This window comes from Tympanuchus pallidicinctus, unplaced genomic scaffold, assembly GCF_026119805.1.
Source record: "Tympanuchus pallidicinctus isolate F22 unplaced genomic scaffold, pur_lepc_1.0 scaffold19, whole genome shotgun sequence".
Lineage (NCBI taxonomy): Eukaryota > Metazoa > Chordata > Aves > Galliformes > Phasianidae > Tympanuchus > Tympanuchus pallidicinctus.
Window position 1 is genome coordinate 1,418,619 of NW_026294710.1, and position 14,043 is coordinate 1,432,661.

Sequence of the window (14,043 nt, forward strand, 5' to 3'; positions counted from 1 at the left end):
GCCATGTTCTCTACCGGGGCAGCTGCCGGGGTCTTTTTTCCGGCCATCGCCGCCCGTGTGCGAGTAGGGAGCCGGTGTGGGCAGCGCAGGGTGAAGCCAGAGCTGGAGCAGAGCCTTGAGGTTGGGGGCTCTGAAAGAAGAGGAACGTAATTGTTCTCCTTACAGGCGTTTATGAAGAGTGTGGGGCATCCGGAGATGCTGAGGGATGAAGTTGGCTGGCTGAGTGGAAGGTTTCTTCAGTGAGGCCTTTTGTGTAACTGTCACAGTTAAAAAGCATCTTCAGAAATGAAAGTTCTTGCTTGTGGGTGGAACAAAAAGCCAAAGCTTTCTGATACATGAAAAGAGAAATAAATGATGTGGTTTTGTCTCTCCCCTGTCAATAATCACAGCATCAGAGAATGGCCTGGTGTCACGGAGTTGACCAGATCAATCTATGTCCGTGACAGGGGCGACAGGCCTCTGCCCTCCCCCCCCACCCCAGTCCCACAAAAAATGGAAAGGAAGGAAGGGAGGAAAAAGCAGTGGCAACATTCTATGGAGGACATGACACCTGGGTTGCAAAGGAGCACAGTGCTCATCCAGCTCCAAACCCCTGCTGTGTGCAGGTCGCCAACCAGCAGCCCAGGCTGCCCAGAGCCACATCCAGCCTGGCCTTGAATGCCTGCAGGGATGGGGCATCCACAGCCTCCTTGGGCAGCCTGTGCCAGTGCCTCACCACCCTGGCTCAAAAAACTTCCTCCTAAACCTAAACCTCCCCTGTCTCACTTTAAAACCACCCCCCTTGTCCCATCACCATCCACCCTCACACATAGCCGTTCCCCCTCCTGATCATACGCTCCCTTCAAGTACTGGAAGGCCACCATGATTTCTCCCTGCAGCCTCCTCTTCTCCAAGCTCAACAAGCCCAGCTCCTTCAACCTTTCCTTGTAGCAGAGCTCATACTATTGAGCTTTTCACTTTTTTCCCCAAAAACACAGACAGAAGCACCATGTCACTTTCAGACTGCCCGCCCTGGGCCAGCTCCTCGAGCACCCTTTGGAGGGAGCAGGGCTGAGTGTGACCTTGTGGCCCCCACTGATCCCTGCCAGCCTGTATTTTAAAAGCCTGTATTTGTATTTTGGCCTTTCACTTAAAATTACATCAATCTGTCCTCTGTCTGCCCCAGGCCGATTATTCTGCAGCTCTTGCTCTGTGGAAGTATGGGACTCGTTCTGTCTGAACGGAGCGCCGCGTCCGCATCCCATAAGCTGTGGTTCTCCCGTAAGCCGCAGTGCTGCGCTGTGGATCGGCTCTGTTGTCAGCCGAAGGGCGGCTGATGTGAATGAAAGGCCTCCTGACAGCATGGAAATTTGACTTGCAAACCTTTAGAAAATGTGAAGAGGGGTGAAAATAGGAAGGGAGGTTGAGCACACTGTCAGATTTAAACAGCCTTTCACATAGTAATTATGTAAATTTGGGTTATCTCTTTGGAGGAAGACAGTTCAGCCTCCCTGACTGCACAGCTCTTATCAGCCTGCCTCAGTTCACCGCCCCGTTCTGCAGTGACCCCTCATCCCAGGGAAGGTGGCTCAGGGGGATCTTATCCACAGTACTGATGGAGGTGGTGTGGTTTAACCCAGCAGGCAGCTCAGCACTGCGTGGTCACTCACTGCCTCCCCAGGTGGTGTGGGGTAGAGAATCAACAGTGTTAGTGCTACTCCACTGTCTGTCTCTTTTGATCTGTATTTTCTGGAATGCAGGGATTGCTTTTGGTGGCCCACAAACACTGCCAGGATAACCAAGTATAAATCATGACTTTTATTTACTGTCCTCAAGAGAAGATGGCTGTAGTCTGAGGGCAGGGATAAGGGTCAAGATCGTTGTGATCGTTTATTGATTGAGATCAACAGATAAGACACAGAGTGCCGAGTCGGGCGGCACTCGCAGCGCTGCCCTGGAACACCATGCGCTGCAGCTGCTGCCTTCTGATGCTCTTCCTTTCAGTCCTTCAGCTGCAGCTTCTGCATCATCTCCACTAGGTCGTCCATTGTGGAGGACTGGAAAGAAACAAAGCAAGGGTAGAAATAGGACAGAAACAATCTAGGGAGATCTCATTAAGAAGGTCTGATCAGTAACATTCCAGAACGGCCCCATGCGGAACAGCACGCTCCTGCCATTCAGGGCAGTGTCATTACTTCCCACAACACGCTGCCTAAGATTCATGCTCTGCTCTGGGAACGCGGTTTCAAAGGTCGCAGTGCCTGACATGGCAAGCTACTTCATCGCAGCAAAACCCCGCAGCCATTACCAACAGCATCCTTCTCAAGTGGGAGAAAGGCATCCAAGCTCCCCATGGCAGCTCTCACTGACAGTGTGATTTCCTCAACCACACAGCTGGGTGTTTTTCTGCGACATGGCTTCCCTTGGGATTCTTCAATCTCTTTGATGTCTGACAGACGGAGGCACTGAGAACAACAGGAGGGTGCGGGTCTGTGTTCACCAAGGACTCACCTCTGTACGTGCAGCGGCAGCTCTCAGAGCAGCCTTCATCATTTCCACTCGCCTCTCTTTTTGTCGTTGTCTTCTTGCTATAAGGCAAGAGAAAAGATGAATTCATTTTGTCAACAGCAAAACTGCAGAAACGTGGGTACGACAAAAACAAATGACAGAAAAAAGAGAAAGGAAATTGGACTAGGAAGCTTGACAGTGAAGGACATTTCCAGGGGGACGTGCAGAAGACCATCATGGAGTGAATGGAAAAAGATGGGCTTCCATATTTTGCTCTTTGGACTTGATAGCCTTCAACTCTTTCCCCCTTGACGGAGAAAGAAAAAGCAAAGCCAACCCCAAGCAAACTCAGTGTCTCGCCAAGGGCAGCAGCTCACCAGGGCGGGTACCACAGCACCTTCTTACCTCTCCGCTTGGAGCTCCGCGCTGCTGCAGGCCCAGGCTGTGCTGCTGGAGCCGGCACGCTGCCTCCGCTCCGACGCGTTCTCATGGCGTTCTCCCCGCTGCACTCACTCCTCACTCTCTTATTGGCACAGAACGGCTCTGCCAGTTGTTCCTCTTGCTCCAAGCCCTTGCGCTTTCTTCCAGCCAGGGTTGTGGAGACAGAATGGGGGTCCACTGCAGGGAAGGCTCTTCCCCCTGCTCCGGGACCTCTCTTGGGTGCCATGTTATGCTCTGTATTCCTCCCCAGACTTTCCGCAAGGCTGCGCTTCGCTGGAAGGCCGCTTGCATCACCTTCTGACAGAAAGGAAACAAGACATCTTTTTGGAGCAAGATTTTAGCACAGCCAACTACTAACTTCTACTCTTCAACCTTAGTTTCTTAAATTGGCCTTGCTGCTGCTACAGCACTGTGCCATTTCTGCGGTCAGCAGAGATCTGCAGTGTACTTTCTTCAGTCCTCCACCACACACAGCCCTTTGTGCAGCCCTATTTAGAGGCAAGAACCCACACCACAGCTCACAAGAGCTTCTTACCTGTGGAGGCTTTCCGTTTCCCCCCATGCCCAGCACCATCCCATGGACGCGCAGGCTCCGTCCCTGCAACAGATTGTGTGTTGATGTCAGAGACACCAGGAGCAGCATTGTCCTGTTAGCCCATGTCCAACCCCAAAAAAACAAAAGACACTCTTCTACAGACAGAACAGAAACTGATGTTTAAACTGCAGTGTGCTAACAACAGCATTACTATTCTCATTCCTGCTCAGATGGCAGCCAATGCACCCTACACTGCCTGACAGCTCTACATTCTGCAGAGCAATGGTGCTTCAGCAAACAAAATGCGGTCAGGTCAAAAAGTTGCGACGCATGTTTTGGCTCTGAAAGGAATTCACTCAACTCTAACCATTTATACACAGACTTGTGTCTCACTGCTGCCATCACCTGCCGCTGTCAGCCTCTCTAACGCTTCCACAGTGGCTCACTTGACATCCTACAGCACTGCACCTGCTCACAAGTGATACTCAAAATTCATTCTTCTGTACTTCATGACAGAGGACTGAAGAAACTCACTTTTGCGTGGCAGTGAGGACGGTCCATTGCCATCGCGTCCCTCTGCGCGCTGCAGGGCGCTGTGGGATCCCTGGCAGCCTGCTGGCTGCTGCTCCCCAACACGGGGAACCGCGCCGCGCTGCTTCTGAGGAGAGAAAGGAAGAAATGTCGGTGGGGACGGGCAGCCAAGCTTTGCAGAGAAGTTCCAGATTGTGCCAGAGAGAGGACAGCAGAGTGCTAGGACATTGTTCATCTCTAAGGGAAAACACCACGGCCTGAGCTGCGCCCATGCCATTAGCCCAGGCTGTCAGCAGGCAGTGCAGAACCCAACTGGTTACTGAGGTAACAAAAGACCAGTAGGGCTCCCAGAAAAACGAAGCAAAAGAAACTTAGCCATACCTTTCCGCTCACAGAGCAGGAATTGGAAGCACGGTTGCCTCCTTGCTGAGACATGCCGCTGAAGTCTCCGAGGAAGCCCAAGTTCTGAGGCTCTCTCCACAGGAACTTCTCTCACTCCTGGAAGGAGCTGGCTTCACTCTTCCTAGGGCTGCCTTGGTCCCCAAAATCTCCCTTTGGAGAAGAAACCTGCAGAAAGTATCAACCAGTAAAAATTAATGAGGAAGAAGCATTTTCCCAGCTTTCTTCCTTCATGCCATTCGGCCTCTTGAGGAGGGCAATGTCTGGAAATCAGCTGCCTGCAAGAGCTCCCGAATGCTCGCTCCAGCTTGTGTCTGACTGCCACGGCTCATGTCAGCAAGTGCTCTTCTCCATCTCCTCAGTAGCAATGCACCCAGCCATCCATGGGGCAGTGAGGCACAAGTTGCTCTCTGTGAAGTTTGCACTCTTCTTGCTTTCTAATGTCTGACATGAAGGTGGAGGCCTGGCAGTGAACTTCCAGGGAAGTAACAACATTTCATCATCCTAACTGAAACACGGGATGGAACCTCCACAGAAACCCATTTCCCCTGGAAACAGCTGTGCTGAGGGGCACTGCTGGAGCTGGGAACTCCTCCCCAGCTCAGCTTTTCTGCTGCCACACCTCCCGGCACCCAGCCAGCACCAGCCCAGCTCACCTGGTCAGCCTGCTCAGCCGGAGCTGTGCCCAGCTCACGCACACGCCGCAGCGGTGCTCCCAGTGGGCTCTCACAGGAAGATCTCTTGAGAAAAACACACAGCTCAGTCTCCGCGTGCAGGACGCTCACCAGAGCACTGGCTCTGCTCACCAGCTGTGGCACAAACGCTCCCAGCCCAGTGAATATTGTGACCTCAGCAAGCGCCTGCATCACCGCTGTGCTTTCATCATAATTGAAGGAGGTGGACACCTCCCAGATCCGATTTGTAGGAAACCAACACCAGGGTCACCCAATGGGATTATTTGAAGTAAAAGAACGGAGAAGTGAAGATGATTCATGTGCAGCCCAATAAAAACCGGTAAAGACCAATGTGGCCTCACTGTGGTCAATGGAGTCTCATAGGAACCAGTAGAAAAGAAAACCCAGGGCTGGTGCTGGCATCTCTGACTGGGGCTTTAGGCCCCGCGGCCGATGTCATCCTCTCAGGCTGTGGCTCCAAGTCCCGGGGCCAGTGCCAGCCTCCCTGGCTGTGTCTGTGGCTTCAGGCCCTGGAGCCAGTGCCAGCCTCTCAGGCCGCAGCTGTGGCATTAAGCCCCGGGGCCGGCCAGCGCTGGCCTCTCTGGCTGTGGATTTGATTCCCAGGGACGGTGCTTTCTTCCCCGGTTTTGGCTTCCAGCCCCAGCACAGGTGCCAGGCTCTCTGTGGCTGTAAGCCCCGGGCTGCTGCCCAGACAACTAGTAGGAATAGGAATGCACATCTGTATGCTCCAGGGCCGGTGCTGGCCTCTCAGGCTGTGGCTGTGGCTTTAAGTGCCTGGACCGACTCCGGCCTCTCAGGCTTTGTCTTTGGTCCCCAGGGCTGGGACTGCCCTTCAGGCTTTGGCTTTAGGCCCCAGGGCTGCTATGGGCCAATGTGGCCGTAACTGTGGCTTTGCAGCCCAGGGATGGTGCCGGCCTCTCGGGCTGTGGCTGTGGGTTTGGGCCCAAAGCCGGTGTGGCCTCTTGTGCTGCGGCTGTGGCTTTAGGCCCTGGGGCCAGTGCTGGCCTGTTGGGCTGTGACTGTGGTTTTAGGCCCTTGGCCTGCTTCTGGCCTCTCAGGCTGTGGCTGTGGCTTTAATCCCCAGGACTGCTTCTGGCCTCTCAGGCTGCGGCTGTGGCTTCCGGTGCCAAGGCCAATGCAGGTCTGTCTGGCTGAGGTTTCGGGGCCTATCTGGCTTTGGCTGTGGCTTCAGGCCTCAGGGATGGTGTTGGCCCCTCTGGATGTGGCTTTGGGCCCTAGAGCTTGTGCTGGCCTCTAACAGCATGTGTTTTAAAATGGTTCATGTAAGCAAATTAAAGTGAGAGAGCACTGAGCTCTTCTGGGTCTTCCTAGAATTGGGACAGAAACAGGAGAGTGTGCTCAGTCTTGTGTGGTTGGTTGTATCCAGCAATCCCTACGCAGTTGAAAACATCACTACATCTTTGTTATCCTGCTACACAGGAGTAGAATGTGACCAGAAGTCAGTGACTACCAGTTTAGAGGAGGTAATGAATTCAAAGAGTCCCCCTTGTTTTTTCTTGTCCCACAGGTTACAGAGTTCTTCTACGCTATGTGTAATACCTCTGAGCCACAGTTTTGATGGGTTCTGCAAAGCTCATGGCAATAGGCTTGGTCATCCTCAGATCGACATGATGAGAGTGACAGAAAGTAAAAAGTACAAGGCAGTAGCCATTTTTTTTTCTTGTAGTCAGCATGCCATAGCTAAACCTTCCATAGTAAGACTTATGTCTTGATAGGGCTGTTCCCTTAACCTCACACCTCTAGCGCAGCACTTTCTGTTGAGGGTCAAGAGCAAGGGCAAGGTGGTTTCTTCCTTACTAAATGGAATGACAGTGTTTTCTGCAGGTGGATTTGCCATAGCATTTCTTACAAGGACTACCAGTGGGATGGAATGTACCCTGAAGTAGGTGTACAGAAAAAATATACTGATCAAAACGGGCTGCTCCTGCAGTATTTTACATTACTCAAGAGGCTGCTCCTTCTGACTCTTTTATTCCGTGTCATATTCAGATAAAGATGGGCAGTTTGAAGTTTGTTAAAAAATTCATCAGTTTCAACACCACGTCCTTGAGCTCCTGGTTCCTCACACTATAGATGAGGGGCTTCAATGCTGGAGGCACCAACAAGTGCAAGGGAAGTGGAGGAGATGGAGGAGGCTTCAGATTGGCAAACACCTAGTTTGCAAACATCACAAGTAATTAGGATACCCAGCCTGTATAGGAAGCTTACAGCTGCTTAACAGTCCTGCTCTCAGCAGGGCTCCGTTCCAAAGAGAGAGTCTGCAACACTCCTTCGCCACCGCTCTTCTCTCTCCAGACTCTGCTCTACCTCAAGGAAGCATAGAATCCTAGAATCCTAGAATCACAGGATTGGAAAGGACCTGCAAGATCATCATTTTGGATTTTGTCCAGAACGATCCCAGAGCATTGCCTGAGACAGCCCCGCTTCCAGCTGCAAGTTCAGGACCTGCAAGTTCATCCAGTCCAACTGTCTCCCGTCACCATTGCTACCACAAGCACTAACCCGTATCTCACAGCTCCTTATCCAGACACCTCTTGAACACTGCCAAGGATGGCAACTCCACCACCTCCCTGGGCAGCTGTTCCAGTGCCTGACCACTCCCAGAGAGAAAAAGTTCTTCCTTATGCCTAACCTAAACCTCTTCTGGTACAACTTATGACCATTTCCTTGAGTCCTGTTTGTTGCCTGGGACAGGAGGCCAAACCCCTCCTCATCACAGCCTCCCTTCAGGAAGTTGTAGAGTGCAGTGAGGTCTCCCCTGAGCTTCCTCTTCTCCAGACTGAACAATCCCAGCTCCCTCAGCCGCTCCTCATAAGATTTGTGTTCCAGACCCCTCACCAGCTTTGTTGCCCTCCTTTGAACACGTTCCAGGGCCTCAATGTCTTTCTTGCAGTGAGGGGCCCAAAACTGAACACAGCACTCGAGGTGCGGCCTCACCAGTGCTGAATACAGGGGATGCTCACCTCCCTGCTCCTGCTGGCCACACCATTTCTAATGCAGGCCAGGATGCCGTTGGCCCTCTTGGCCACCTGGGCACGCTGCTGGCTCGTGTTCAGCCGAGCATCAACCAACACCCCCAGGTCCTTTTCACTCTCATCCAACCACTCATCCCCAAGCCTGTAACGCTGCATGGGGTTGTTGTAGCCAAAGTGCAGAACCCGACACTTGGCCTTGTATGTAACGTTGTTTTGGGAAGACAATGCCATCCCTCCCAATGTACTCCTCCTTCTCCTTCTTCCTCTCCACTCCCAGTTTTATTGCTGAACACAATATGTCAGGTGACACAGACTGTCCCCCAGTCAGTCCGTGTCAGCTGTGCCCCCTTCCAGCTCTGTGCACACCCCCAGCTCCTTGCAGGCAGGGCAGCACAAGACATAGAGAAGTCCTTGGCTCTGAGTAAGCACTGCTCTGCAACAAGAACAACGTCAGTGTTGTCATGCAGTTTTCATGAAAAATCCAAAACACAGTGTCATGTGAGCCTCTGTGAAGGAAATTAACTCCATTCCAGCCAAAATCAGGACGATGAAGTGCACAGAGGATGCAGCTGGGCTCTTCCCTGGTGCTCAGTGACAAGATGCAATGGGCAAAGACTGGAACACAGGAGGTTCCATCTGAACATCAGAAAGCACTTCTGTACTGTTTGGGTGCCAGAGCACTGGCACAGGTTGCCAAGAGAGATTGTGGACCATCTTCCATCCTTGGGTGTATTCAAAGCCTATCTGAACAAGGTCCTGGGCAAGTGGCTCTGGGTGGCCCTGCTTGAGCAGAGGGTTTGGACCAGACTGGTCTCACCTACTCTGTGAGTTTGTGACCATTTGCTGTTGGCAGCAGGGAACAGCATCGCTGCTAGCCTGGAGCAGTCTTTCTTGGAATGAGGATATGGTGCATTTGGGCACCATCCTTTCCCCCGCTGCAGCGTGTGGAGCAAAAAACATGGTCTTTATTTTGGAAAAGGGTTTTATATTTCAGCTTGTGGAGTAAGTGAAGAAAACATTAGAGGAAGAGGTCAGGGATTCAAAATGTTCATTGTCTCATGTACTGCAGAGGTGGGAAGCTGGCCCTGTAATTGCAGCAAGGCCATATGCAGCCAGTGGGGTCTAATGCTCTGGCAGAGAGCAAGGGCTTTGTTAATGCACCTTTCCTGATTCTGCAGGCCCTTTTATGTCATTTTTTTTTGCAGCCAACCTAATCAGTTCTAGGCCTGGTAGTGGTCTTCTGTCTTTAAGCTCTGAGCGGATGCTTTTGGGGTTGTGCTAGCTGCAGCTCTGAGCCAAAGTTCAGCACTGCAGTGCTGTAAGTACAGGAAAATCAGGTCTCCAAGAAGTGCAGCGAACTGGGAACTGTGTGATGCTGAGGTGAGCCCAGGTGCAGAAGGCAGTGTGCAGTTTGTGCCAGCTGGATAACGAAGTGTGAATGTCAGTTCCTGTCCAGAGTGGAACATACATGGATTGGGCAAAGTGATGTTACAGCATTGACCTCCTGATAAGATGCTCTGGGAGGTCAGGCTTGGTAGCACAGTGACCTTGACAAGGCTGCTGGCTGAGCAGCGGTGATCTGAGCTGCCTCAGTGCTTGTGCAGCCTGGGACGGAACAGCTGCAGGGTCCTGGAGCCTCCCTCATATGCATAAGGCTGTCTCCAGCAACCACCTCTGTTGTGTTTACCAGTACTGTATGTGGGCAGGTGCTGATTAGACACTGCTGCCAGGATCCACAGCCTCACACTGCAGTCAGGAAGGAGAACCTGGGAGCTGTGCGTCCTGATGAAAGTGCTGTTGCCTTTTATTAACCAGGGCAGTCTGTGCTGCACTGGCAGGCATCCATTGCTCCAAATCCATTCTGCAAGCAATGCTCCTAAGCCCAGCCAGAAGTGGGGCTGTATGCCAACAACTGGCATTACTCGTTTCTTGTGTTTCACAGGAGGGTGCAGTCTGTCCCTGTGTAAGGGTTTAGACCTACTGTGAACAGGCAGTGATGTTAGCAGCTCTCAGACATGGCCAAGGACGAGGTCCCAGAGGCAGCCAGTAGCACAGGTGTTTGTGGCCTGGTGTGCAGTGGGCAGGTGGGTGCATGCCTTGGGGCAGGAGAGGAGCTCAGCAGGAACCTCAGGCTTTTTAAAAGCACCAAAGTAAGTGATAGTGTCCTGCAGAGTGATGCTTGCCTTGTGATTTTTCTCCTCTGGGAGAAGAATTCCTGCACACCATTTCTCAGGCTATAAACTTCCTCTTCTGGCAGCACCCAGTTCCCTGGTGTTCTGCTCAGCTGCCAACTGTCTCCTGGTTGTTCCACGTTACCCAGAAAGAGCTGCAGTAGATGTCTTGGCAGATGTGGGCAGTTGCTGTGCTGCCTCTGGACTTTGTCTGAAGGTTTATTCCAGTTGGGTACTCTGCAGTGCTGTTTTACTGTCTAGGAAAATGCAAGCTCCTGACAGAGCCTTTCTGACTGCTGGATCTGAAAGCAATTGCTCTGGGGTGAGGGTTTTTAAATGCCTGTGACGGGGTGAATTCATGCTGAAGCATGTCCTGCATGGAGAACACAGGCATGGTCTCACTTCCCTATCTGCTGCCTGTTTTCAGGAAACTAAGCACTTCTAAGGTCTTAGCCATTCTGTCAGATGTGGCTAAAGTGGCAAATGAGCTAAAAGTTATCCATGGTGGTTCGATCCAGTGGAGGCAGCATGACTGCATGGGTCTTATTTCTAGAAGGTATCTCTCAGGGTACATAGAGAGAACAAATATCTTGCACAGCATCAACCTTACGGAGTGATGCAGGGCTGTGCTCTGTAGGGTATGGCCTTCCCTCGAGTTTGGGTTCAAAATTGCATGTGCTAGATGCCTCCAGTCCCTCTCCCTGTTGCCCTGGTGTACAGACCTGCCTGGGTCTCCCAGGAGTCCCTTGCCCTGGTCACAGTGGCTCTTCCATGCAATGAGACACACCTGGGCCCTCAAGTCAGACCTCATCAGAGGGATTTTCTATTATTGGACCTTTTCCATCAGGGCAGTTTGCACCTTCTGTAGGCTCCTTTTAAGGCTGTTGCTCTGGGACCAAATCTTGTCTCTGTTGTCACACACATGGTTCTGCCATATGTGGCATGCACCTGCAGAGATCTCCAGTGCTGACTACAGGCAGTTCTCACCTTGCAGTTTCTTGGGGGCTGCCAGCTGGTGTGGAAGTCCCCACAACCATTTGGTGGCTGTCAGATCAAAGACCAGCTGAGGCTTAACTGGCTTCTCAGCTCCTCCAGGACACCCTTTGACCTTTGCTTAATCACATCAGTGGCAGCATGCACACAGAATAGAGCAGCCTTGGAAATATTCCAGGATTCCTGATAATCCTAAAGCGATTGACAGTGGGGGTGGAATTCAAGCAGAGCTGCTGCCTGACTGCTGCCACGGACATGCTGGAACCCCTGCTGTGCCATGGCTGGAGGGCACGAGGAGCTGTGTGCATACCACAGAGCCTCGGAGAGACGATCCGATACTTAAAGCTCTGCTAGACGATGAAAGCACCTGGACAAGGGAAGGAGATTCTTGCTAGTGGAAACGTAAGTGGCAATTCATTTGGGTCTTGTTGTCTTTCTGTTTGGCAGTGCAGGTTCTTCTTGGGCATCAAGAAGTGCTGTGAGGTTTGCTGCTGGCACTTTGTACTCATGGAAGTGTCATTTCCAGCCTGTGCAGTGCTCATCTGCTTTTGCGATGCAGACGCTGGAGCCACATAGCGATCCGGCTGCTTGTTCAGCTGGACTGGACTTGAGCACTGCCTCTCTAATCTGACACCTGCCAACAATCACTGGATAATTCACAGCTTCCCTGCAAGCTGTACAAGCTGACAGCTGCTGACAGGGCTGCTCTCAGTGCTGCATTTTGCACAGGGCAGGGAAAGTGGTGCATGCTCATGGGTGAATTTGAGGAAGGACAGCGAAGTGTAGGTGGCCATGAGCTGCTGCATAAAAATAATATGCAGCCCGTGAAGGCATGTTTGTGTGCTCAGGAAAGCAAAAGAGGGAGAAAGAGCTGGAGTTTTCCTTTTACCCCAGCACTGAGTAATTTGCTCTTGATGGGCAGTCTGGAAGGAGCAGGTAGGAGGTGAGATGGTGAAAGCACGGTGCTGGCTGGGCAGCAAGGCAGGCCTGTAGCCTGTAGTACCTGTAGTACCTGGAACCTGTAGTGCAATGGGAAGGGATGTGCCTGGGATTTACCTCCAAAGTATTATAAGATCATAGAATGGCTCAGATTGGAAGGGACCTTAAAGATCATCCATCCCCATCCCTGCCGTGGGCTGGTTGCCCTCCCAAGCTCAGGCTGCCCAGGGCCCCATCCACGGCCTTGGGTACCTCCAGAGTTGGGACACCCACAGCTTCTTTGGGCAACCTGTTTTGGTACCTCACCACTTTCTGAATAAAGAATTTCTAACATCTAACCTAAATTTCCCCTCTTTTCATTTAAAGCCATTCCCCCTTGTCCTGTCACCAGCTGCACATGTTACAAATTGGTTTCCCCTCTGCTTATAAGCTCCCTTCAACTTCTGGAAGGTCTCCCCGCAGCCTGCTCTCCTCCAGGCTGAGCACCCCCAGCTCCTCAGCCTGTCTTTGCAGCAGAGGTGCTGCACCCTCTGAGTGTCCTCGTGGCCTCCTCTGGACCCGCTCCAGCAGCCCCACGTCTTTCCTGCGCCGGGGGCCCCAGGCCTGGACGCAGTACTGCAGATGGGGCCTCACGAGGGCAGAGCAGAGGGGGACGATCCCCTCCCTGCCCGCTGCCAGCCCTCTGTTGGTGCAGCCCAGGGTGCTGCTGGCCTCCCGGGCTGCGGGCGCACACTGCTGCTCGTGTGCAGCTCTGTGCCCTCCAGGACCCCCACGTCCTTCTCTGCACGGCTGCTCTCAGGATCTTCCCCCAGTTTGTATAAATGCCTGGCATTGCCCTGACCCAATGCAGCACCTCACACTTGGCCTTGTTGATCCTCATTAGGTTTACATGTGCCAACCTTTCATGCCTGCCCAGGTCCCTCTGGATGGCATCCCTTCCTTCTGTTACATCAGCTGCACCACTCACCTTGGTGCTGTCTGCAGACTTGCTGAGGGTGCACTCAATCCCATCATCTAAGTCACTGATCAAGATGTTCAAGAGTTCTGGTCCCAAGACGGACCCCCTGGAGAACACTGCTCATTTTGCTCATTTTGCTCACTGGCCATTTTCCCTTTCTTCTTTATCAGAAGGGATGCACTCTCTTTGTCTTTAAATTTTTGACTAATGTACCTGCAGAATCCCTTCTTGTTACTCTTTGCATCCCTTGCATTTCTGCTGCTGGCTGCAAGGATGATGTACCCCAAATGTCCCTGATTGGTAGGAACAGTGTAGCCTGAAGCTGTAGTGTGGTTTGGCTGAGCACGGTCACACTGGGCAGCTCTGCTTTTGCTGCTGCCTCTGACTCTCCTCTGTGATGGCAGAGCTGGCTGCCCTCTGCTTGGTGCTGCAGCAGAGGCACACTGCTGGAGATGTTACTTACAGCTGCTGCTTAGCAACCATGTTTGCAAGACAGCAGTAAATAGGCTTTAAACTCTCTTCAGATCAGATATCTAGAAGCCTTCAAGAGTCTTAATTACCAGTTACGTGTAAATGCTGTCCTTTGCTCAGCAGCAGCTTTTGGTGGTGCAGAATCACATGGCTATGTGACCCCTGGACAGCTGCTCAGCATCCTGCAGGAAGGGGACTTCTGTTGTTCCCCTTGTTAAGGATCATTTTATAGGGATAGAAGGGGCTGCAAGATGTGGCTGGGCTCTGGGGAGAGCTGGGCAGTGCTCCCTTGACATTGGCAGTGGTGAGATGTTCCTTTGCACGTGTCCACGTGCCACTACCTGCCCCCGTTGCCACAGCTGTGTCCCCTGTCCCAGCTGCCTCCATCTGGCGTGTGACCCAGATTTGGTCGCTCTGCCCTCGGCGG